Genomic DNA, 23,809 nt, shown 5'->3' with positions numbered 1-23,809 from the left:
AACCAGGTAAAACACATGCTTTTACCCAAACTGAGCTCTGGATTATTATTATAAACCATGAACGCTGTTTTATGCACATAAATGGGTTTACAAATTCAGCCGAATGTGCTCTGTCATCCAAGGCACCAACATTCTCTTGAAATCTGTAGTGTGTCTTCCTCTTCTTTTGTTCTTTCACTGGTGGTTCTCGTCTAATCACCACACCTAAAAATATTAGCTGTTCTTCCCAAAACCTGAATTAATTGTTACACAATATGGATCACAGTATGCAAGTGTGTGCAGGATATTCAAATATGGGTTCACATTCTTTGGCTTTCATAAAAATGGATGACACTTACAATTCAAAGATGCTGAAAGCTAAGCACCTGCAGCTGGAAAGAGTCCATGGTGAGCCATCCTATACTAATGCAGAAAGTGCTCGCTGCTGAACCATCGCAGATTGTGATGACATTTTGTATTGGCAAAGTAGGATGTAAGATTGCACGAGCGGTCTGTAGCTTCTACGTGCTTTATTTACAGTGCAATCAAAACACACCAACATTCCTCAGTAACAGCAGCCCTCAGAAGGGACTGTCTTTCCTTTCTACTCACAGTAGGGCAGCTTATGTTACAGGAGTTGTCTTCTCCTGGAGTATCTGGGGCCTGTCCCCAGCTGGGCTCAAACTCTTATCCCAGCTCTTAGGGAATTTTCCCTGAAAGCTGACTTCCTTTCTGAACTCTCTTAAAATGGACCAGGCTGCATGCTTGATCCCGCTCTGTTAAGGAGGGCCTAGCCTGCACTCCTTCACATACTCTCCCCCTCAGCTTGACCTTATTAATGGTTCAAGCTGTTACATCCCTTCAGGTTTCTTCCCAAATAAACTATTCTCCCATTCTCTTTTTCCACTCTTCACTGGGGAGGGGATCTCTAAATCTAAAAGTGCTTTTATCTTTGCATGTTTCCAGCAAAATTTCAGGGACCTATTCCCCAGTATTTTTCTTTTAATTTTTCAGTGTTCATCCTCTCCTACTCTCTCTGATAACAATCAAGGGTCCCCAGAATGCCCATTGTACCCTTTCAACTATACCATCATACCACTTTGCATACATCATTTCATTTAAGTATTCTACTCTAACTTTAATGTTCAGAAAAATAACAGTCTGGCTGTCAAACCCTATCTCCCCCAAGTCCAATAGAAGCTCTGAGTTGCAATCCAGCTTCTTATGTAGCTAGCTTCTTATGTAGCTAGCTTCTTGTCTTTTCCCAGGTGCACAGCTTCTGGACCTCTGCTCGGGTAGTCCTTGGCTTCTATAGGTTGTCCCTCTGTTAGCTGGTTAGCTGGGTTAGGGAACTGCCACTTCTCTCCCTGAGCAATTGCCTGTAGGTCTGAGACCCATGGCAACTCTTTCTCTGGGTCTTCTAAGTCCTCAGGATTCACCTTCTTCTCCCTTGTTGCCACTTACAAGAATCCCTTCTGTTTCTGCTATGCCATGCACCACTTTTCTCTCTTCAACTTTCTTATCTTCTTTCAGATAAACACTCTGGCAGCAAACTTTTCTTTCAAGGGCTCACCCACTTTTGCAATTCCAACTTTTCTCTCTTTTTCCAGAAATACTCTGGCAGCAGAAACTTTTCTTTCAAGGTCCATGTCCTGTTCAAACACACACACAAACATTTCCTTCTTTTTGTTTTTCTCTTGGAACAAAATTAACAAAACCTTGCTTATCTAGCTCTAACTCACTTTTTTTCCCTTTCTCAGACAGAGCTCTTCTCCTTAGCCTGTGATTTAAAACACGTTGGGGTTGATTTAAAAAAAACGTGCGTGGGTGTCCATGCACATGCTTTTCCCAGCGTGCGCACATGGACGTGGCAATTTTATAACACGCACATGTTGGCACGTGCATGTTATAAAATATGATTCCCGCGCGCACATGCGAGCTGGGTTTTAATATTCTCGCGTGCATGTGCGGACAGGTGGCCTCTCTTGCACGCAGGGTGGAGAATTTTGTAAAGTACATGCAGCGATGCAATCGGGCCTTAGCCCAGTTCCCTTAATTGGAGTGGACTGGGAGGGAACTTTACTATACCCCTACCTACCCTTCCTCCCTTTTCCTCTCTCCTCCCCAACCCCCAACCCCTAACCCCTACCTAGCTACTCAATTTTTTTTTGTTTTTTACCTTACTGCTCCTTTGGAGCAGAAGTAACTTTGACGCGCAACGCTTCCTCAGGACGGGGCCTAATGGCCGCTGTCCCGGTCAGCCTCCCGGCCCGCCCTTTTTCGTTGGCTCAGCACTTCTACACATACCAGGGTTTACAGGTGTGGCCAGGCCATTTCTAAAATACGCTCAATGCGCACACGGCCTGGCCACGCGTGCAGCCACCGGATTTTACGCGCGCAATGCTTTGAAAATTCGGGCGTTTCTTTTTAAACTCTCGTGGCTGTCTCTGTAGCCAGGTCCATTAGAAAAATTGTCTTCATTACATGCTTCTGTGCTCTGTACATTGTTTAATCCCACAGTCTTTCACACGTATTCATGCTCTGTGCAACACTTAGAGCACCCTATCACCAGCACAATCTTTCTGTTCTGTGCAGGAATAAAACAGGTTTCTCAGATTTCTCTTCTTTTCCTTAGTGTGAACCCTTGATCTGTGCTGCTGTCTATACCAGAACTTCTCAGCACAAGTTCCTGCTCTGTGCCAGGCTTTAGAGCAAAAGGAGATTTTCCCCAGAAAAAAAAAATATTCCTCTCTCCTTTTCTTTTTCTGGCATTGGGTTCTCCTTGTTCAGACACTTTCCAAAAAGACTTCTCCCTCTCACAAGGATGTGGGCCTCCATTTATATGAAGTTTAGACAAGAAATCAAACTTCTGACATCATGCTTTATTTTCAGCGCAGATCAACACACACCAACATTCCTCAGTTATAGCATCACACAGAAGTAGGACAGTTATCTTGAAAGGAATGCCTTTCCCTTATACTCACAGTACAACAGCTAATGTTATTGGAGCTGCTTTTTCCTAGAGTCCCTGGGCTCAAACTCTTATCCTAGCTCTTAGGGCATTTCCCCTGATAGCTGACTTCCTTTCTGAACTCTTTTAAAGTGGTTCAGGCTGAATGCCTAGTCCCGCTCTGTTAAGGAGGGCTTGGCCTGCACGCCACATAGGGAATGTGTTGCATATGTGTACAGTTCAGATCAGAATTCCTCCAGCCTGCCCTTGGCGTTAAGTCAGGAGGTTGACTACAAAACCTTTAAGAAACAATTAAAAACCCATCTATTTAGTGAGGCGTTCGCAGATTGTGACTGACTTGTCCTTTAGATGCATAAGGCATAGGTTTGTTTAATACCAGTGATATATATTCATATTTTATTTGTATTTTATTTTGTTATTGTTCTATCATGTCTTTTATACTTAGTCATTCTTATGAATTTATGTCTATATTACCTGGAATCTGCTTAGAACGGGCCCTGGAAATATATGGAATACAAATTAATGTAAATAAATATCCACTCTCACATGTAAAACTGCAGATATGTAAATAGTTAATGTTACTGCACGACACAGCTAAGTAACTATAACTTCAGGAAAAAATGGAGAAAATTGTTATTGGTAAATATAAACCTCAATTTAAAATATAGTATTATCAACCATTGAAGAAAGGAGTTTAAGATACTTAAATTTACCCTGTTATATAGATGTAGTAAATTATAACGTGGAAAGTTTGATATAGGAGTAATGTGATCACTGTCTGTCAGTGGTAAAATCTTGTGCCTCTCCCCCTGTAGCTAATGACACGATCATGCTCTCAGCCAGGGAGGGATGACCTCAGGTGAAAAAAAAAGAAAAGAATAGGCAAGATTAACCCCCCCCCCCCCCCCGCCTGTTCTCCTTACTGGGTCTTCTTCCCTTGATGTTTTTTGCTCTGTGTCCGTGATAGCAGCTAGACATCATTTGTGGCTGAGAAATTGGTCAGCAGACACTATTTCCAAGTCCAGGCTCACAAGGTTACCCTTTAAGGGTTCTCTTTTAGTCAGTAGTAAGCTGGAGAAAATGGCAAATAGCTGGGGGAAATCCAAGGTTCCTTATTTATTGGAAGACAAGAAGGCGGCATCGTGTCACTTTGGGGCAAAGGGCAGCTCCAGGGATTCCCATCAGTTTCATCTTTACAGAGGAGCATCTACTCAAAGGTCTTGTCCCTTTGGAAGATCTCAGTCCTTTTGGCCTAGAAAAGCCTCGTAAGGATACAGACTCCAGGAGAACCTCAATCTTCACAATGGATGTGTGAGGGCTCACCTACTGGTTCAGGAGATAGTCAGGTGCCTATCTCTCTTTTATCAGAGGTGGGCCCAGATTACAATGGACCAGTGGGTCCTGGAAGTGGTGAGGTATTGCTATGCTCTGGAATGTCAATGAATTCCTCCAGATGACTTTATGATCTCTCCATGCAACTCTGTACTGAAGAGAGTGGCAGTGGAGATTACATTGAGGAGGCTGTTGGATTTGAAGACTGTAATTTCTGTTCCCAGATCGCAAGAAAATACAGGGCACCATCCATTTATTTTATCATTCCCAAGAAAGAGGAGAGGTCTTTTTGGCCCATCCTGGATCTCAAAGGAGTCAATTGGCATTTGCGTTTGACTAATTTCTGAATGGAAACTCTACTTGCCGTGATAATGGCAGAACAAATAGGGGAATTTCTCACGTCTCTCAACCTGATGGAGGCATATCTACAAATCCCCATTCACCAGGAACATCAGCGTTCCCTGCACTTTGCCGTTCTGGGACAACATTATCAATTTCAGGCCCTGCTCTGCCCTTCGGGCTGGCTACTTCAACCAGGACCTTATCCAAGATCATGGTAGTGGTAGCAGCATCTCTATGCAAGGAGGGAATTCTAGTCCATCCGTATCTGGACGAATGGTTGATTTGGACCAAAAGTGCAGAAGAGAGTGCCTGGCTTCTTACAAGGTGATTTCCTTGCATCATGAATTAAGCTGGGTGGTAAAATTGGCCAAGAACAGTTTACATCCATCTTAGACACTGGAGTATCTTGGCATGTGATTCGATATGGAGCAGGACAGAGTGTTTATACCAGAGAGTCACATTCAGAAGTTAATTACTCAAGTTAAGGCCCTAAAAAGGACTATTCACCCAAAAGCATGGTCTTATCTGCAAGTCTTGGAGTCGATGGCAGCCATGCTGGACATTATCCCCTGGGCGAGGGTGCACATGAGGCCCCTTCAGCACTCATTGCTCTCCCGGTGGAATTGGCAGTCACAGGTATATACACAGCGAGACTCCACTTGCTGTTGGAGGTGAGCGTCCAGTTGCAGTGGTGGTTACAAACAGATTATACAAATAGATTATCTCAGGAAGGGGATTTCCTTGGAGACACTGGCCTGGTTGGTGCTCATGACAGATATGAGTTATGGGGTTCTGGGTTCTGGGGTTCTCTGTCAAGAGTTGGTGGCGCAAGGTCCCTGAAGCGCTGAGGAGTGGTAGTGGATCATCAATCGGTTAGAAGCGAGTGCAGTTCTTCTGACATGCTTGCGGTTTGCCAAGAGACAGGAAGCTCAAGCAGTGAGGATAATGTTGGACAATGCCACGAAGGTGGCCGACATCAATCATCAAAGCAGAACCAGAAGTCAACAAGTGTCAGTGGAAGTAGATGCACTCATGGTGTGGGCAGAACAACATCTCTAGGACATATCCGCCTTCTACATTGCCAGGAAGGACAATGCATGGCCAACTTCCTCAGCAGGCAAATATTGGATCCAGGAGAGTGGGAGTTGGTAGACAAAGCCTTTCAACTCAAAGTGGCACACTGGGGTCATCAGTATCTGGATTTGCTGGTGACCTTCGGCTATGTGAAGATGCCACAGTTCTTCAGTTGCAGAAGGGATCAAAGAGCACTTGGTAATGGTATTGATGCTCTCTTTCAGTTCTGACTGCGGAGTAAGGTGTTATATGCCTTCCCACCATGGCCATTGATAGGCAGGGTCATTTGGAAGATTGCAAGTCAAACTGAAACTATACTTCTCATGGCTCTGGATTGGCCCCAGAGGTCATGGTATGCTGATCTTTAGAGACTATTGGTGGACAGTCTTCTCAGACTGCCACTCAGGAAGGTTCTGTTGCATCAGGATCCCATACTGCATGAAGATCTGGTCAATTTTGTCTTATGGTTTGGTCCTTGAGCGGGCTCGGTTGCTGAAGCATGGTTATTCTTCTGCAGTGATTTACACTTTTCTCCGGGCCAGGAAATTTTCTACATCTCTAGCTTATGTTAGAGTTTGGAAAGTGTTTGAGAGCTGGTGTGAAGAGCAAGGTTCTCATCCTCTCAAAGTTGAAATTCCATTGATACTGGAAGTTTTACAAGAAGGCTTAAAGGTTTGGCCCTTATCACTCTGAAGGTGCAGGTAGCAACTCTCACTTGTTATAGGGGTGAGTCAATGGTGGGGCGTTGTCTTCCCATCCCAATGTGTCTGTGTTTTTGAAGGGAGTTAAGCATCTATGTCCTCCCTTGTGGCTACCAGTATTTCTTTGGGACCTTAATCTGGTCTTGAGTTTTTAGGCGGCTTCTATTTTTCAGCCACTGCGTGATTTCTCTGTGCGGCTGCTCACCTTGAAAACAGTTTTTCTCTTAGCATGATGGGTCTCTGAGCTGCAAACTCTGTCTTGCTGTGAGCTGTTTCTATGAATGACTCCTAGACGATAAAGCTTAGAATGTTACTTTCTTTTTTGCAGAAAGAAGTTTTGGAGTTTCATTTGAATCAGACTATTTCCTTACCCATGCTGGACAGGCATAGAGATGAGCATGATTATCGTTTGTTGCATGCCTTGGATGTCAGGTGGCATCTGTTGCAGTACCTGAAGATTACTAAATCTTTCAAGGAAGTACTTGAAGATTACTAAATTTTTCTGATCATCTGTTTGTGCTCCATAGTGGAGGTGAACAGGCGACACGGGCTACTATAGTCCGTTGGATAAAAGAAGTCATCATGGCCACCTATGTGGATGCTGATTTTCCATTGCCTAGATAGGTTAGATCACATTCTACTAGGGCTCAGGCAGTATCATGGTTGGAGCTTCAGCTGTTGTTTCCTATCAAGATTTGCCGAGCAGCGACGTGGTTCTCCTTTCACCATTTCTCCAAATATTACCACTTGGATGTTCGGGTCCAGGAAGACGTGGCCTTCACTCATACGGTGTTGATGGGACCATGGGCAGCCTCCCACCCTTGTTGGGAGTTGCTTTGGTACATCCCACTGGTAAGGATTGGCTTGCCTGAGTGCAGAGGAGAAATTATTACTTACCTTATTATTTCCTTTCCTCTAAGGAAGGCAGGTCAATCCACAACCCACCCTGGGGTATCTACTTGTTTTTTAATTCGTCCCTTATATGCAGATGATGTTTATTCATTTGAAAGATTGGTAAGGGACATAATCAGCCCTTAAGATTAGTGCATGTTAATTCTTTTGGCTGAGCTCAACTGGTTAGAAGCATGAGGGGTTGACTGTTAATAGTCATGCTCAAGTATAATCGGTTTGTTCACAGTTTGACTTTTCCAGAAAAATCTGGCTGGCTGATGTTGAGGCAGGGCTTTATATCAGTGATGTCAGCGAGTCAGCTGTACTCCATCTCCATCTGCTGTTAGGAGTGCATAACCCACTGGTATGGATTGGTCTGCCTTCCTTAGAGGAAAGGAAGTTATCAGGTAAGTAGCAATTTCTCCTTTCAGAGCATAAGAGAATGTTGGCCTGTGCAGAGTCTGAAACTCAGTCGTGCAGGTTAGAAGCAGAAGGACAGCTGTTGCTTGCTATTTTCTTTTCCTGTGCAGGTCAGGCAGAGAGGGATGTCAAGCCTCAGTGGGGATGGAAGACTAGTTCTCTCTCTCTTTCATTCCCACAGAGGCTTGATACCACCCTCGGAGGGGGGGGGGGGGGTCAAGGAGATAAGCTGGGGAAGGGGAAGAGTTTCAAATATCCTGAGGGAAAAGAGAGCAAATTGGGGGAAAGAGATGTTGTATCTGGGATGGGGAGGTAAGAAAGTGAATTGAAGGATTTGAGCCTGGATGGGGGAAGAATTCCTTCCAGTCAGCAACCAGCAAGAGAGAGAAGCTCGGCATAAGTGAGAGGCTAGAGCATATGTGAGTGAGGGAAAGGGAGACTGTGTCTGTATGTGTGAGTGAGAGAGAGAGAGAGAGAGGGAAGTGCACTTTTGTGTAGGTTTGTGAGATAGGGAAGAGCATTTGTGTCGGTGTGCAAGTGGGAAGTGCATGTGTACGCAGGTTTGTGAGAGAGAGAGAAGTGCATATGTGTGTGTGTGTCTGTGATAGCGTATGTGTGTCTAAGACAGAGGAAAGGGCATATGCAAGGCCATTGTGTCCCATCAGGCAAACTTATCCACATGTAGCCGGATAACTTTAAACATTTATGTTCAGGGGGACGTTTATCCCACTGAATATACTGGATAAGTTATCTGGCTAATGGTAGCCAAATCACTTGTCCTCTAAACATCCTATTGAATATTGGCCTCATAATGTCTAATGTATTTTTACAAGATTGCTCTTGGAGGGAGGAGGTAACTGTGATTCTTCAATGTACTTATCAAATTCTCGGGGTGGGGGAGGGAGCAGTGGAAGGACCTATGGGCCTGTGCCCCACATCTTTTAAGAACCTAGCAATGACCCTGGGAGCACACCATTTTTCATCTCCCATATGGAAGAGATAGTAAACCCACACGGAATACTTTTCTATTTATCCTATGCCAATTGTTTAATCCTTTTGGTTTCTGGTAGAGATATGGTTAGATCTCTACACATGCACATTCATGCACATGCATATACATATGGCCCTCAACTCTCTTCCCTGCCCAGTACCCTGCTCCCGTTCTGGCCTGCTGCCTTTCAAGTGGCCAGAGAAAGCTCCAGAGGGCCGGTTCAGGGCCTAGCCACAGCGGTAATATTATGTGAATGAGCAATGTAACCCAGGACCCTCAGCCACTGAACATTCCCAGGATCCACATCTCAGCCCACACAGAAGCTGCACCATGCTCACTCGCAAAGTACTTCCGCCACTGCTGACCCCAGAAATGGCCCCCTCTGCAGCTTTCTCCAGCCGCTTCAGAGGCAGCAAGTTGGGAGGGGCTGGCCTGGGGAAATTGTCAAGTTCCGCAGTAGCAGCAGTGAGAGGTGTTCAGGGCCCTGTTCATTAAAAGGTTCTGTTATGCTATTTCGGCATATTCCAGTAGGAAAGAAAAGGCACTGTGCCTTATAGGGAAGACAGTCTTCATTAGTCTTTAGCAATGCACCACTCAAATCATTTTCATTTTGAATGCTGAGAACTGTCAGCTTAATGTATTTATACACAGAAAAAAAATTATTACTGTTAGATTGAAATGAAGTAAGTGCTGATATTCCTTCCCTTGCTGAAGCACTTATAGAATTACAGGTTATCATTAAAGGCATCATATTGATGTCATAGTTACATGTATTTTATCTTGCAAGTAATTAAAGTGCTATTCCTGATTCTAAATGTCAATGTGTTAGATGTGGACAGCATGAAAAGTGGTATTTCTTACTCGATCTCACGTCCCTGTGAACGTCCACACAGGGGAGATCCAGGTTTAGTGCCTGTGTCTAGCTCTTCTTCCTGAGGCTGACCAGGGCTGAGAGCGATGTGCAGGCAACCCACAACCCTCACAGACACGAAGAAAAGACAGTCAAGGAGCCTCAGGTATCCAGATATCGATGCACTTGGAATACCGAACCAGAGAACCATGATCTATATCATTAGACTGGAACTTACGTAGCAGCCCCCCCGCTGCACTGAGATCTGCACCAAACACCAAACACCCCCGGAAGTTGCCACAATGGCCATTTCCTGCCTGCATATTAGCAGGTGACCCTGATTCAGCATGGCATTTGTGTTTTTCAGATTTTGGAGGAGTTCCCCTATTCCTTTTCATTATCATCTAAAACCCCCTTTCCTGAGAAGTGTAGGAAGCAATTGAATTAATCTGCAGGCCCACATCCTGTGGCTAGTGACTGTGGTCTTATTGATTTTTTTTGAATGTTTTTGGAGTAGGTGCGATTTTTTTTTTGTTTTGTTTTGTTTGGGAGGAAACTTTTTGTCCATGCTTCCTGCTTGAGAAACAGAAGTGGAGGGGGGGGGGAAGGATTTTTCCCTCTTGGCAATGTTTTTGGATCCTTCTGATCGAACAATATCAATGACTTCTGAGAGGAGTTTGAAAGAGTGAAAGGATACTAACCGAAAACCATAACAAGGAAGAGAGACGAGAAATCTGAAGCTCACACAGGTGTTTCAGCCAAGGAGCTTCAGAGATTTCAGGATGAAGAAGTGGACTGCAAGTATTTAGAAGGGGAAATCCTTAAGGAATATGAGAACCCCTTTCTTTACAAATCCAGGCAATCTGCATGGAAAGAAAAGGGGACCCATGGGAAAAGCTCAAGAAGAGACCACAGACACAGATCATTTTTGGATTTTGATTATTGCATTGATAATGGATTTAATTAGAAGAAAAATGAACTTGAAGTCAATTATTTTCTGTTGAACATGCTGAACAGTAAACCTTTATTCTGGAATGCCTTACTTTTGTGTCCAGCCTTGTTGACGCTCAGGAGTGAAGAGACAGAGTTTGAGCTTATACCCACAGAAAAGAAACTGACACTATGCCTTGAGTCTTGTAGGTCTATTCTCCGCCTTTTCAATCCATGCTAGAGTTTGGTGAGACTGTGCTTGGATGAAGCCCTAATTAGGGTTGCCAAATGGCTCCAGATTCTCAGGACAGGTTGATCCAGTCCTGGTTTTACTCTTGCTTTTCTTAAGGAAATCAAAATAAGTTCTAGCATGTAATGAGGTAAAACCAGGACTGGATCAACTTGCCCTGAAAATCTGAAGCCAGTTGGCAACCCTAGGCCTAATACTGAGTGTGCCATCTCCTTCATAACTACCACCAGAAGAGGGGGGGAGGGGGCTACACTGAGAAGATTGTACTTAATAGGTACAGATAAAGGCCATTGTGTCTAATTTTCTAGCCTTCATCCAGGGCAGTCGCTAGATAAATTAGTGCCCCAGGCAAGGGTTGCTTTCAGTGCCCCCTTTTCTTTCAGAGTCACAGATAGTGACTCAAAATGAAAGCATTGCACCCCCATACCTTGGCACGCCCTTACAGTGGTCCTGTCTTCACCTATCAACACAGTGATGTATGGGTCTTAACTGTAAACATATATGGCTTGATTTACTAAGCTTTTTCCCATAGGGCTTTGAAAATCCGCCCTTTAATATGAGAAAAGCTCTTCTTCTCTCTTGAGTCACACGTGCTATATCTGCAAACACGTGAACTGGCTGACCATAAAATAAGGATGCAAAATTTCAAAAGTAATGACGCATAACTGAACTTGGGTCCTGCAAAGTAAAAAAGGTAACTAACAATGTAGCTTGATCAATAATATAAGAAGAGCTCTCAAGGAAATCAGTCAAATTTGGAAAACCAGAAGCTGCATTAGTATTAAGATTCTGGGAAGAAACAGAAAGAAAAAAAAAGGATTTTTCAAAATGGATTTTTTTTCAATATTGCATAAAAGCATCTATAATGTATCATCCACAAAATGTCACTTTTGTTTTAAAATAGAATATTTCAAAAGGAGGAGAGTCATTTTTTGTTTAATCATAAAATGATTAGAAAATAGCTAGGATTATCCAAACCATGAATTTAATTTGGACAGTAGTTGGTGTGGGGGTCCATCCCATCATGCCAGAAGCCTGAACAGATATGTCTTTTAGAGAGTCTACAGCAGGGGTAGGCAACTCCAGTCCTGGAGTGTCACAAACAGGTCTTGTTTTCAGGGCATCCTCAATGAATATGCATGAGACGTATTTGCATTCAGTGGAAGCAGTGCATACAAATGTACCTCATGCATATTCATTGTAGATATCCTGAAAACCAGACCAGAGTTGCCTATTCCTGATCTATAAAGATCCACCTGGACCAATGTTAATCCCATCTAATAGAAACATAGAAATGACGGCAGAAGAAGACCAAACGGCCCATCCAGTCTGCCCAGCAAGCTTCACACATTTTTTTCTCATACTTATCTGTTTCTCTTAGCTCTTTGGTTCTATTTCCCTTCCACCCCCACCATTAATGTAGAGAGCAGTGATGGAGCTGCATCCAAGTGAAATATCAAGCTTGATTAGTTAGGGGTAGTAGGGGAAGTAACCGCCGCAATAAGCAAGCTACACCCATGCTTATTTGTTTTACCCAGACTATGTTATTCAGCCCTTATTGGTTGTTTTTCTTCTCCCCTGCCATTGAAGCAGGGAGCTATGCTGGATATGCGTGAAGTATCAGTTTTTCTTCTCCCCTGCCGTTGAAGCAGAGAGCTATGCTGGATATGCGTGAAGTATCAGTTTTTCTTCTCCCCTGCCGTTGAAGCAGAGAGCTATGCTGGATATGCATTGAAAGTGAAGTATCAGGCTTATTTGGTTTGGGGTAGTAACCGCCGTAACAAGCCAGCTACTCCCTGCTTTGTGAGTGCAAATCCTTTTTTCTTCTCCCCTGCCGTTGAAGCAGAGAGCTATGCTGGATATGCGTGAAGTATCAGTTTTTCTTCTCCCCTGCCGTTGAAGCAGAGAGCTATGCTGGATATGCGTGAAGTATCAGTTTTTCTTCTCCCCTGCCGTTGAAGCAGGGAGCTATGCTGGATATGCGTGAAGTATCAGTTTTTCTTCTCCCCTGCCATTGAAGCAGAGAGCTATGCTGGATATGCGTGAAGTATCAGTTTTTCTTCTCCCCTGCCGTTGAAGCAGGGAGCTATGCTGGATATGCGTGAAGTATCAGTTTTTCTTCTCCCCTGCCGTTGAAGCAGAGAGCTATGCTGGATATGCGTGAAGTATCAGTTTTTCTTCTTCCCTGCCGTTGAAGCAGGGAGCTATGCTGGATATGCGAGAAGTATCAGTTTTTCTTCTCCCCTGCCGTTGAAGCAGGGAACTATGCTGGATATGCGTGAAGTATCAGTTTTTCTTCTCCCCTGCCGTTGAAGCAGAGAGCTATGCTGGATTTGCGTGAAGTATCAGTTTTTCTTCTCCCCTGCCGTTGAAGCAGAGAGCTATGCTGGATATGCATTGAAAGTGAAGTATCAGGCTTATTTGGTTTGGGGTAGTAACCGCCGTAACAAGCCAGCTACTCCCCGCTTTGTGAGTGCGAATCCTTTTTTCCACATTTCCTCTTTCTGTTGTAGCTTAGAGCGATGTTGGAGTCACAGTAACCATGTGTATGTTTATTGAATAAGGGTATTATCTCCAGGCAGTAGCTGTCATTCTGGCGAGCCACCCACTCTTTATTGATGGCCTCTTGATTTTATGGATCCACAGTGTTTATCCCATGCCCCTTTGAAGTCCTTCACAGTTCTGGTCTTCACCACTTCCTTTGGAAGGGCATTCCAGGCATCCACCACCCTCTCCGTGAAGAAATACTTCCTGACATTGGTTCTGAATCTTCCTCCCTGGAGCTTCAAATCGTGACCCCTGGTTCTGCTGATTTTTTTCCTACGGAAAAGGTTTGTCGTTGTCTTTGGATCATTAAAACCTTTCAAGTATCTGAAAGTCTGTATCATATCACCTCTGCTCCTCCTTTCTTCCAGGGTGTACATATTTAGATTCTTCAATCACTCCTCATAAGTCATTTGATGAAGACCTTCCACCTTTTTGGTCGCCCTTCTCTGGACCGCCTCCATCTTGTCTCTGTCTCTTCGGAGATACGGTCTCCAGAACTGAACACAATACTCCAGGTGAGATCTTTCTTACTCGATATTCCTCTCTCTATGCAGCCCAGCATTCTTCTGGCTTTAGCTATCGCCTTGTCACATTGTTTCGCCGACTTCAGATCATTAGACACCATCACCCCAAGGTCTCTCTCCTGCTCCGTGCACATCAGCCTTTCTCCCCCCATCGAATACAGTTCATTCGGATTTCCACTCCCCATATGCATGACTCTGCACTTCTTGGCATTGAATGTCAGCTGCCATATCTTCGACCACTCTTCCATCTTCCTTAAATCCCGTCTCATTCTCTCCACTCCTTCCGGCGTGTCCACTCTGTTGCAGATCTTAGTGTCATCCGCAAAAAGACATACCTTACCTTCTATCCCTTCCGCAATGTCGCTCACAAAGATATTGAAAAGGACCGGTCCCAACACCGATCCCTGCGGTACACCGCTTAAAACCGCTCTCTCTTCAGAGAGAGTTCCATTTACCATCACACATTGTCTTCTGTCCGTCAACCAGTTTGCAATCCAGGCCACCACCTCGGCACTCACTCCTAAGCTTCTCATTTTATTCACCAGTCTCCTGTGCGGGACAGTGTCAAAAGCTTTGCTGAAATCCAAGTAGATGACATCGAGTGCTCTTCCTCGATCCAATTCCTTGGTTACCCAGTCAAAAAAGTCAATCAGATTTGTCTGACAGGATCTTCCTATGGTGAATCCATGCTGCCTCTGGTCCAGCAATTCTCCTGACTGTAGATAGTTCACTATTCTCTCTTTCAACAGTGACTCCATTACTTTTCCCACCACCAAAGTGAGGCTAACCGGTCTGTAGTTACCATCCTCTTTTCTGTTCCCACTCTTGTGAAGCGGGACCACCACTGCTCTCCTCCAATCATTCGGCACCACTCCCGTTTCTAGTACTTCAGTACTTGCTGTGTAATTTCAATATACTAATAACATAGAGATCAATATTCAAAGTGCATTCAGTGTGATAAGCAGGACTTATGCAGCTAATTAACAGCTGCTGAATATGCGCCAATGCTCAGTGGCCACTGCTTAGCTGTATAAATCCCTGTGGCCTGGATTTATCAAAATGCACTAAATATTGCATGGGGTGTGTTTTATGGTAATACTATCTTAGTGCACATTGTAATGATTAGCAGTTGTAAGCTCCTGGAGAGCCAGCCTAGCTCAGGGCCCCCTGACCACCAGGGGAGGGAGAGAAAGAAAGAAAGAGAGAGAGAGAGAGAGAACCTAGCCATAATGCCCTCACACGAGATAGGTATTTATATCTCTATGGGAGGCCCACCTAGTAACTCGAGGTGAGATTTAGGTATTAGTGTAGGGGTTAGGGGCCACGTTGACATTCAAAGTGAGATGTACGAACAGAACAGTGCTCTCTTGTGAAGATTTGATGACCTTCGGAGTGAGGAAACTCACCCAAAGATGAGATTTGTACAATGTTCTCTCAACCTAGCTTGATGGACTCTCTATCTGGGTAATATCAAGCTAGGTTGGGAGAACAAGAGTTAAATAGCTTTCTTTATCATATGACCCCATAACATCTTGAGAGTCCTTAGTCTCAGAAGGTCAAGGTAAAAGGAACTCATCTAGCAACAAGCCTTAACAAATCTAAAACTACAGTAGGTAGTGTAGGGATCATAATAATAGGTGTGCTCCATTAGCATTTGAATAGCCTCACTCACTTCTCTGGAACAATGTTGTAGCAAAACACATTGGCAAATTAAATCATTTTGTCTTATGCAAGAATTCAAAATAATAACAAGCTAATTTGAAAAAACATGCTCGTGTGCCCATACTCGCGAGTATGGGCACACGAGCAAATATATGCTGGAAGTTTAACTCGTGCGCACACTTGCGTGTGTATGTTTTAAAATATACCAACCACACATAATTTTAAGAGGTTTCTCGAGCACAGATAGTGCACGTGTCTTCCATAAGAATTTGTTGACTTTTACGCCCATATGTCAGTGGATTTTAAAACATGCGCGCGCAAGTGACAATCCAGTTTTTCCAATTAGTCCACCAGTTTGCCCGGTTAATATCGAGGTCTCCCAGACCCCTCTGGATCTTCATTCTACATGCCCCCCCAGTTGACCCAGATCCCTCACCTTGTCCTGTAAGCCCTAAAACTCGAGATCTAGAGACTTGCTCCTCATCTGGATCAGCAGTAAAGTCCTGTGGAGAACAAGCCGATGGGCGGCGCAGTCTCTGGTTTTAAAATATGAAGCTACATTTATTATATACTAACACTTGACCTGAGATATCACATCAGTTTACATTCAGGTACTTACTTATCCCCAGAAGGCTTATAATCTAAGTTTTGTACCTGAGGTTAATGGAGAGTGGCTTGCCCAAGGTCACAAGGAGCAACAGCAGGATTTGAACCATGGTCTACCTGGTTTATAGCCCACTGCTCTAACCACTAGCCTACTCCTCCTCCCTTGTGTAACTATTGGCCCTGCCCTGGAATGCCCATGCTCCTCCTGTTCCCACGCCTCTTTCCACTTCACAGCTTTTTAAAATCCATGTTGCTCATATACAGCCCACATATGCGCATATTTGGGCATTTTTACCCCAGCAAGGCTTTTAAAATCTACCTCTAAGATTTTAGGGTGTTGGAAACTAGGAGGTCCATATTCAAAAGCCATGTAGATCGATGGCATAACAGTTATGACTTATCTGGCTACATTTAGCCCTTATCCGGCTAAATTCTAGCCAGGTAACTATTTACCCGGCTAGAATTTAGCTGGATAAAAAAGGGTTTCAGGGGCATTCTGGGGAGTGGTTGAGTTATCCAGGTAAGCTAGCTGATATCTGGCATACTCTACTAGGCTAGCCGGATAACTCGCTACTTACCCAGATATCTTTAGAGATATCCACAAGCAGTTCCAAACCTTTAAAACTGGGAAAGTTTAAAACTTTCATCACTGACCTGAGCCTCTCATCTCCCCACTCCCTCCCCACTAAAAATGATTTTAACTGTCCCTCCCCACTCCCCCACCCCTGGCTGATACCTTCCCACACACCCATTACCTCCCAAGTGGCCCCCTCTGCTGTGTGCTGGGATCGCTCTTCTCAGCGATCCTGGCCGCTTCTAGCATAAAGTAGGCTATTATGTAAGTAATGCTTCAAGCATTACATAGGTAATAACCTAGAAGCATACTGTTTAGAATAAAACTACTCTTCTAGTGTTGTTACCTATGTAATGCTTGAAGCAATACGTAGGTAATAGCGTATTTTATGCTACATGCGGCTGGGATCGCTGAGAAGCGTGATCCCGGTACACAGAAGAGGGAGAAACTTTGGGAGGTAACAGGTGGTGGGAAGCCAGGGGTGGGGGAAGAGGATGAGTGGGGAAGTCAGAGGAAGGACAGTTAAAGTATTTTTAGCTGGTACAGAGGGGGGAGAGGGGAGGCCTGGGCCTGCGATGATCTTTGAATGAATGTTTTAAAGGTTTGGAACAGCCGAGGGGGGAAGGGGTACATACACGTGGTGATGGGGGGGGCTAAGCATCGGGCCAGGAGGCTCAACTTGTTTTTTGTTTTCTAAAGCAGTGGTTCTCAACCTTTTTTTGGCCAGGACACGCTGACAGATGATTCTCACATGCGTGACACACTGAACATGTGACCGTCATGGGGCTAAATGTAAATATACATTCTGCATCCACTGGAACCCCCTTGACCCCTAACAATGGATGTAGAGCAGAACTAGGGCATTACCCATAGAAGTCACCATGCAAATAAAAGATATTCTGGTTCTGATGACATCTCAGTTAAAGCAAAACAAACTCCCTTTACTACCAGGCACAATAGCCCTCCTTATGAAAAGACAGTAATTTACCACTAAGGCATATCTTATTGAGAAAACACAAAAAATAAGATTAATACAATTGCCTACATGCTAGTAAAATATCTCACCTCGGGCACACACACAGAACCTACCTTCACCAAGTACAGAAAGACCACACATTATAAATATGGAGACAGAAACTGGAATGGAAAACCCAAAAAAGCCACTTTGCATGCAGTGCAAACCTGGAGAAATGGAAAAAGAAATATAGCACCTAACACAGTACCAGGATCTGCAATAATGCACAGAAACTAATCCGCACAAAGTTACACCTGCATTATGGAACACATAACAACCCTATCTATGAAAAGGCAACACTACAAATATTAAATCAGGTCCTAAACACTAGGGATGTGAATCGTTTTTTGACGATTTAAAATATCGTCCGATATATTTTAAATCGTCAAAAATCGTTAGAGCCGCGATACAATAACAATTCCCCCGATTTATCGTCAAAAAATCGTAAATCGGGGGAAGGGGAAGGGGGAGGGGGAGGGGGAGGGCGGGAAAACCGGCACACTAAAACAACCCTAAAACCCACCCCGACCCTTTAAAATAAATCCCCCACCCTCCCGAACCCCCTCAAAATGCCTTAAATTACCTGGGGTCCAGAGGAAGGGTCCCGGTGTGATCTTTTACTCTCGGACCTCCGGTGCTTGTAGAAATGGCGCCGGCGCTACCTTTGGTTTTTCCGTACGGAAAAACGATTCGCGGCAGGAGATCGCTCCCGAACCCCCGCTGGACCCCCAGGGACTTTTGGCCAGCTTGGGGGGGCCTCCTGACCCCCCACAAGACTTGCCAAAAGTCCAGCGGGGGTCCAGAACGACCTCCTGCAGTCGAATCATGTTGTCTACGGCCGGCGCCATTTTGCGCAAAATGGCGGCGCAAAATGGCGCCGGCCGTAGACAACACGATTCGACTGCAGGAGGTCATTCCGGACCCCCGCTGGACTTTTGGCAAGTCTTGTGGGGGTCAGGAGGCCCCCCCAAGCTGGCCAAAAGTCCCTGGGGGTCCAGCGGGGGTCCGTGAGCGATCTCCTGCAGCGAATCGTTTTTCCGTATGGAAAAACGATTCGCATGCAGGAAGTCGTTCCCGGACCCCCACTGGACTTTTGGCAAGTCTTGTGGGGGTCAGGAGGCCCCCCCAAGCTGGCCAAAAGTTCCTGGGTGTCCAGCGGGGGTCCGGGAGCGATCTCCTATGCTCCTGACCTCGGGGGACAAAAAACAAAATGGCGCCGACGCTACCTTTGACCTGTCATATGACAAGGCAAAGGTAGCGCCGGCGCCATTTCTACAAGCACCAGAGGTCCGAGAGTAAAAGATCACACCGGGACCCTTCCTCTGGACCCCAGGTAATTTAAGGCATTTTGGGGGGGTTCAGGAGGGTGGGGGATTTATTTTAAAGGGTCGGGGTGGGTTTTAGGGTTGTTTTAGTGTGCCGGTTTTCCTGCCCTCCCCCCCACTGGACCCAAGGTAATTTAAGGCATTTGGGGAGGGGGGTTCGGGAGGGTGGGGGATTTATTTTAAAGGGTCGGGGTGGGTTTTAGGGATGTTTTAGTGTGCCGGTTTTCGATTTACACGATTTTCACGATTTTCACGATATTTAAAAAACCCAAACGGCAACGATCCGATTCCCTCCCCCTCCCAGCCGAAATCGATCGTTAAGACGATCGATCACACGATTCACATCTCTACTAAACACTAATACACCTCCTATTAGGAAAACAGAACAAGCCAAGCTGCTATAGATCCCCACACAGAAATAACTGTAAAACTATTAATAAATGTGTCAAAACAGCTGATGAACAGAATAACGTCAAACAATTAAAACTTGTAAAAATTATTACAAAGTGTCCAAATATCAATAAAATATTTCAAAACAGCAGACACATCACATAATACTCAATAATTAAAATGGCAGTCAATCAAGAAAAATAAACTTAAAATGCCACCTTTACTTATCCTCTCCAGCAACTCTCCTACTCCTTTTCCTTGAAAGTACATACCAGGAGCAGCAGTGGCTGCTGAAGCTCTGTCCTTACAGTCCTCTTCTTTAGGGCCCACAAGTCACTCTCACACATACACACACACCCCAATTAAACCCTATGACCAGTCTGTCTCACACACAGACACCAGTCACCTCCCTAACCAGTCTCTGTGTCTCATACACAACCCAGTCACCTCCCTGCCCAGTCTCTTTCTCTCTCACACACCCCAGTCACCTCCCTGCCCAGTCTCTCTCTCTCTCACACAACCCAGTCACCTCCCTGCCCAGTCTCTCTCTCTCACACACAACCCAGTCACCTCCCTGCCCAGTCTCTTTCTCTCTCACACACCCCAGTCACCTCCCTGCCCAGTCTCTCTCTCTCACACACACAACCCAGTCACCTCCCTGCCCAGTCTCTCTCTCTCTCACACACAACCCAGTCACCTCCCTGCCCAGTCTCTGTCCCTCACATACAACCCAGTCACCTCCCTGCCCAGTCTGTCTCTCACACTCATCCCAGTCACCTCCCTGCCCAGTCTCTGTCTCTCACACACACACACCCCAGTCACCTCCCTGCCCAGTCTCTGTCTCTCACACACACCTGTCCCCACCCTGCCCAGTCTCTGTCTCTCACACTCATCCCAGTCACCTCCCTGCCCAGTCTGTCTCTCACACTCATCCCAGTCACCTCCCTGCCCAGTCTGTCTCTCTCACTCACACACACACCCCAGTCACCTCCCTGCCCAGTCTGTCTCTCACACACACCCCAGTCACCTCCCTGCCCAGTCTGTCTCTCACACTCATCCCAGTCACCTCCCTGCCCAGTCTCTGTCTCTCACAGTGAGTGTGAGAGACAGACTGGGCAGGGAGGTGTTTGGGATGTGTGTGAGACTGGGCAGGGAGGTGTGTGGGGTATGTGTGTGTGAGCGTCTCTGACTCTCACACACACACACCCCAGTCACCTCCCTGCCCAGTCTCTGTCTCTCACACACACCCGTCCCCACCCTGCCCAGCCTCTGTCTCTCACACACACACCCCAGTCACCTCCCTGCCCAGTCTGTCTCTCACACACACTTTGCTAAGAGCCCCCAATTCTGTGTTCCCCTTTAACTTCGCAGTGGCAGATTTCCCAGTGCTGCTGCTGCCTTCTCAGCCACACTGAAGTAGCAAACATTTATTTTAGAAAAATATGCCACAGCACTCAAGCCTTTCCTCTGGCTGTCGGGATATCCCTAGGCTCCCGCGGCCCCCCATCTGCCTGCTTTTACGGCCACTGGGAGCTCCAATTGCCCCATCTGTAATCAGCATGGCTGAGTGCCACCTTTACTTTAAACGCGGTTCTGCTGCGCTCACTGTTGCATCGGAGGGGGGGAGAATCCCCGGAGCAACTGTCCTCTTCGTGCTTGTGACTCACTGCCGCTTTGGGTAATCCCTACTCTATCGCGATTCCTGGCGCGGCTCGCCGCTATGTTTAATTTCAGCACTTCTAGCCCTTAGTGGCCACAGGGTCAAGCTTCTTCACCACCACGAGCCTGGACACTGTCACTCCTCCTACCCCCGGGCTATGAGATGCCCCCCTTCTTCCTGTCCCACCGGCCAATCAGAGGCTTCATCCTCCCACTGGCAGGAAGAAGGGAGGAGGCTTCCAATTGGCCTGTGGGGGCAGGAAGAAGGGAGAGGTTTCCCATTGGCCTATGAGGGCAAGAAAAAGTTAAAGGGAATTATAACTGGGGCTGTGGGACACCGGGAGCCGCTACACACCAGCTGGTGCTTGACGACACATTGGTGTGTTGCGACACACCGGTTGAGAATCGCTGTTCTAAGGTGCACTACTTATCCAGATATCTCTAAAGATATCCGGGTAAGTAGCGAGTTCTCCGGCCACATGAGGCCAGATAAATTTAGACTTAACTGGCCATATTCAGTCACTGGCTAGATAGGGTAAAAGTTATCCAGTTATATGTAACTATATAATTTTAAACAAGTATATTCAGTAGGATGTTTATCCTGCTGAATATACTGGACAAGTTATCCGGCTAACTGTAGCCTGGATAACTTGTCCTCTAAACAGCCTACTGAATATTGGCCTCTAGAAATTGGAGATGCTTATATGGATAATGTTTTGGTGTTTTATTAATGATTTCTGTAATGTCTTTTAAGTGTATATGTTTTTTTTATGTATGTATTGATTATAACCCACCAAGTATGTTGGATGGTTGCAGGCTGTAAATATTTATTCAATTAAAAAATTAAATTAATAATTCTGCCTCTAGCAGAACTCACCACAACATGTGACCTGATTTCTTTTAGCGTTTTCTCCCCATCTGTACCTTATGGTACAGGCCCTTTGGATGCCTGGATAGAGAAGGAAATGGCATCTAAAGCTAGCCACCAGATCATGCTCCAGTAATGTATTGAACAGGGAGCAATTCTCATAGCAACATGAGTACTTGCGAAGTCCGTGGATTTTGTACCAGTTCTCAGAGATGAAGTGCGCTTGTACTACTACTTCCCCTCTCAGAACTGCCCCGGGAAAAAGCACCCACAGACATTTGCACCACCTTTTTTCTGTGGATACTTTTTCCCTTGCAAAACAACGTACGTTGTTGCATTCCTCACCCAATCTCTTAATTTCCTTGAAATCTGGCCCTGCCTGAAAGGAATGTACTTCCAATTAGTTTATTAAACATAGAAGGCCTTTGACTGAACATAGGTTTTCCAGCTGACATCACAATTTGCTTGTCATGTTCTACTCTCTCAGGTTAAACATTTTGGGTATTTAACTTGTTCATGACCCAGAGCAATCATCATTAGACATGGGGAATTTATTATTTCTTAATTAATTTTTCATTTCTCAGACTCTGTTGACAGACAGAGAAGTAAGGATGTGTGTTATTGCCAATTAATCAAATGAGGAAGGAAAAGTCAAATGAAGTTATCTAGAAAATGGAGACTAAAGTAGGAATATCATTTTAAATCCATTGTATCCAGTAATTCCTGCAGTTCAGCAATTTATCATTGATAAAATGGGTTCGGTATACATTGATCCTCCGACCTTTGATCTGCAACGCAGCTACAGAGAGAGATTCCAATCCAAATACACCACTGATATTCATCCTGTCTCCTGGTGTTGACCCTATGGCTTTACTGATGACATTTGCTAAGGAGCAAGGTATTTGTGGCATGGTTGACAAGAGCAGAATGCTTCTTCTCATTAAACACTATATCAGGGGTTTAAATTTATGTTTGCAACAGTAATTAGGTGATAAAACTTTGTGCTTGCACGTAGGATTCATTCACCGAGATTTAGAACTTCTAAACATTTCCAACAAAATGTTTTAGCCCTTTTCAGAAAATAAAAATAATCACACCCTATGTTTAAACAACACGTCTCAGAGACATTCTGCACTTCAGAAAACCAAATAACCCCCTTTTGTATGGATTTGTATAACAGCCTCTGCCCCGAATCACATAATACATTATCAGCTGCATTATAATATGCATGACTCTCCTTATCCCTTTTCAAGTATATAGACATTTTTCTTACATCACCACATCTGGGAGTGGGTGGAGGAGGCACACAGAGCGTGCTTCCACTGTGATGTCAGCTCAGACAAAAGGCAAGAATCTAAAATGGAACCTTCCAGGTTCTCGACAGTAACTACCTCTGTCCCCTGTGATGTCAGCTCAGACAAAAGGCAAGAATCTAAAATGGAACCTTCCAGGTTCTCGACAGTAACTACCTCTGTCCCCAACCTCCTCTCTTTGTCAGCATTTCTTAGGGCTTTCTTGGGCCCCTTCCTTTTCTCTCTATATTTTCTTGGTCCACTTATCTCTTCTTCAGTTTTTTCTATCACTTTTTCATGGACGTCACACATCTTGTACTTCTCTCAATTATTTCTTTCATCACTGTTGATAACTCATGGATGTGTTTTCACTACCTTCAGCTGGACACCTCCAAAACCCATTACTCAGGTGCCATGTCCCTTCTCTATTGACTCACCCTTCTTCCTTTCTCCAACTTAAATAAGATTTTGTGATAAGATTTGATTCTCCATGTTTTACTATTACAATTGATACCTCCTTGGACTTTCTTCTCTATAACATCCATACACTCCACCTATCCTTTCATTTGATGTTGCATGTCTTTTCCTTCAAGAACTCTTCATCTCCCGTCTTGAT

General features: G+C 44.9%; 1 pseudogene; it reads left to right on the top strand.

Moving 5' to 3' along the window:
* LOC115089436 overlaps positions 1 to 23,809 on the top strand; it is a 1,328,227-nt pseudogene that overhangs the window by 1,239,321 nt on the left and 65,097 nt on the right.

Source organism: Rhinatrema bivittatum, chromosome 4 (genome assembly GCF_901001135.1).
Source record: "Rhinatrema bivittatum chromosome 4, aRhiBiv1.1, whole genome shotgun sequence".
NCBI lineage: Eukaryota > Metazoa > Chordata > Amphibia > Gymnophiona > Rhinatrematidae > Rhinatrema > Rhinatrema bivittatum.
This window is presented reverse-complemented; position numbering and strand designations above follow the sequence as displayed.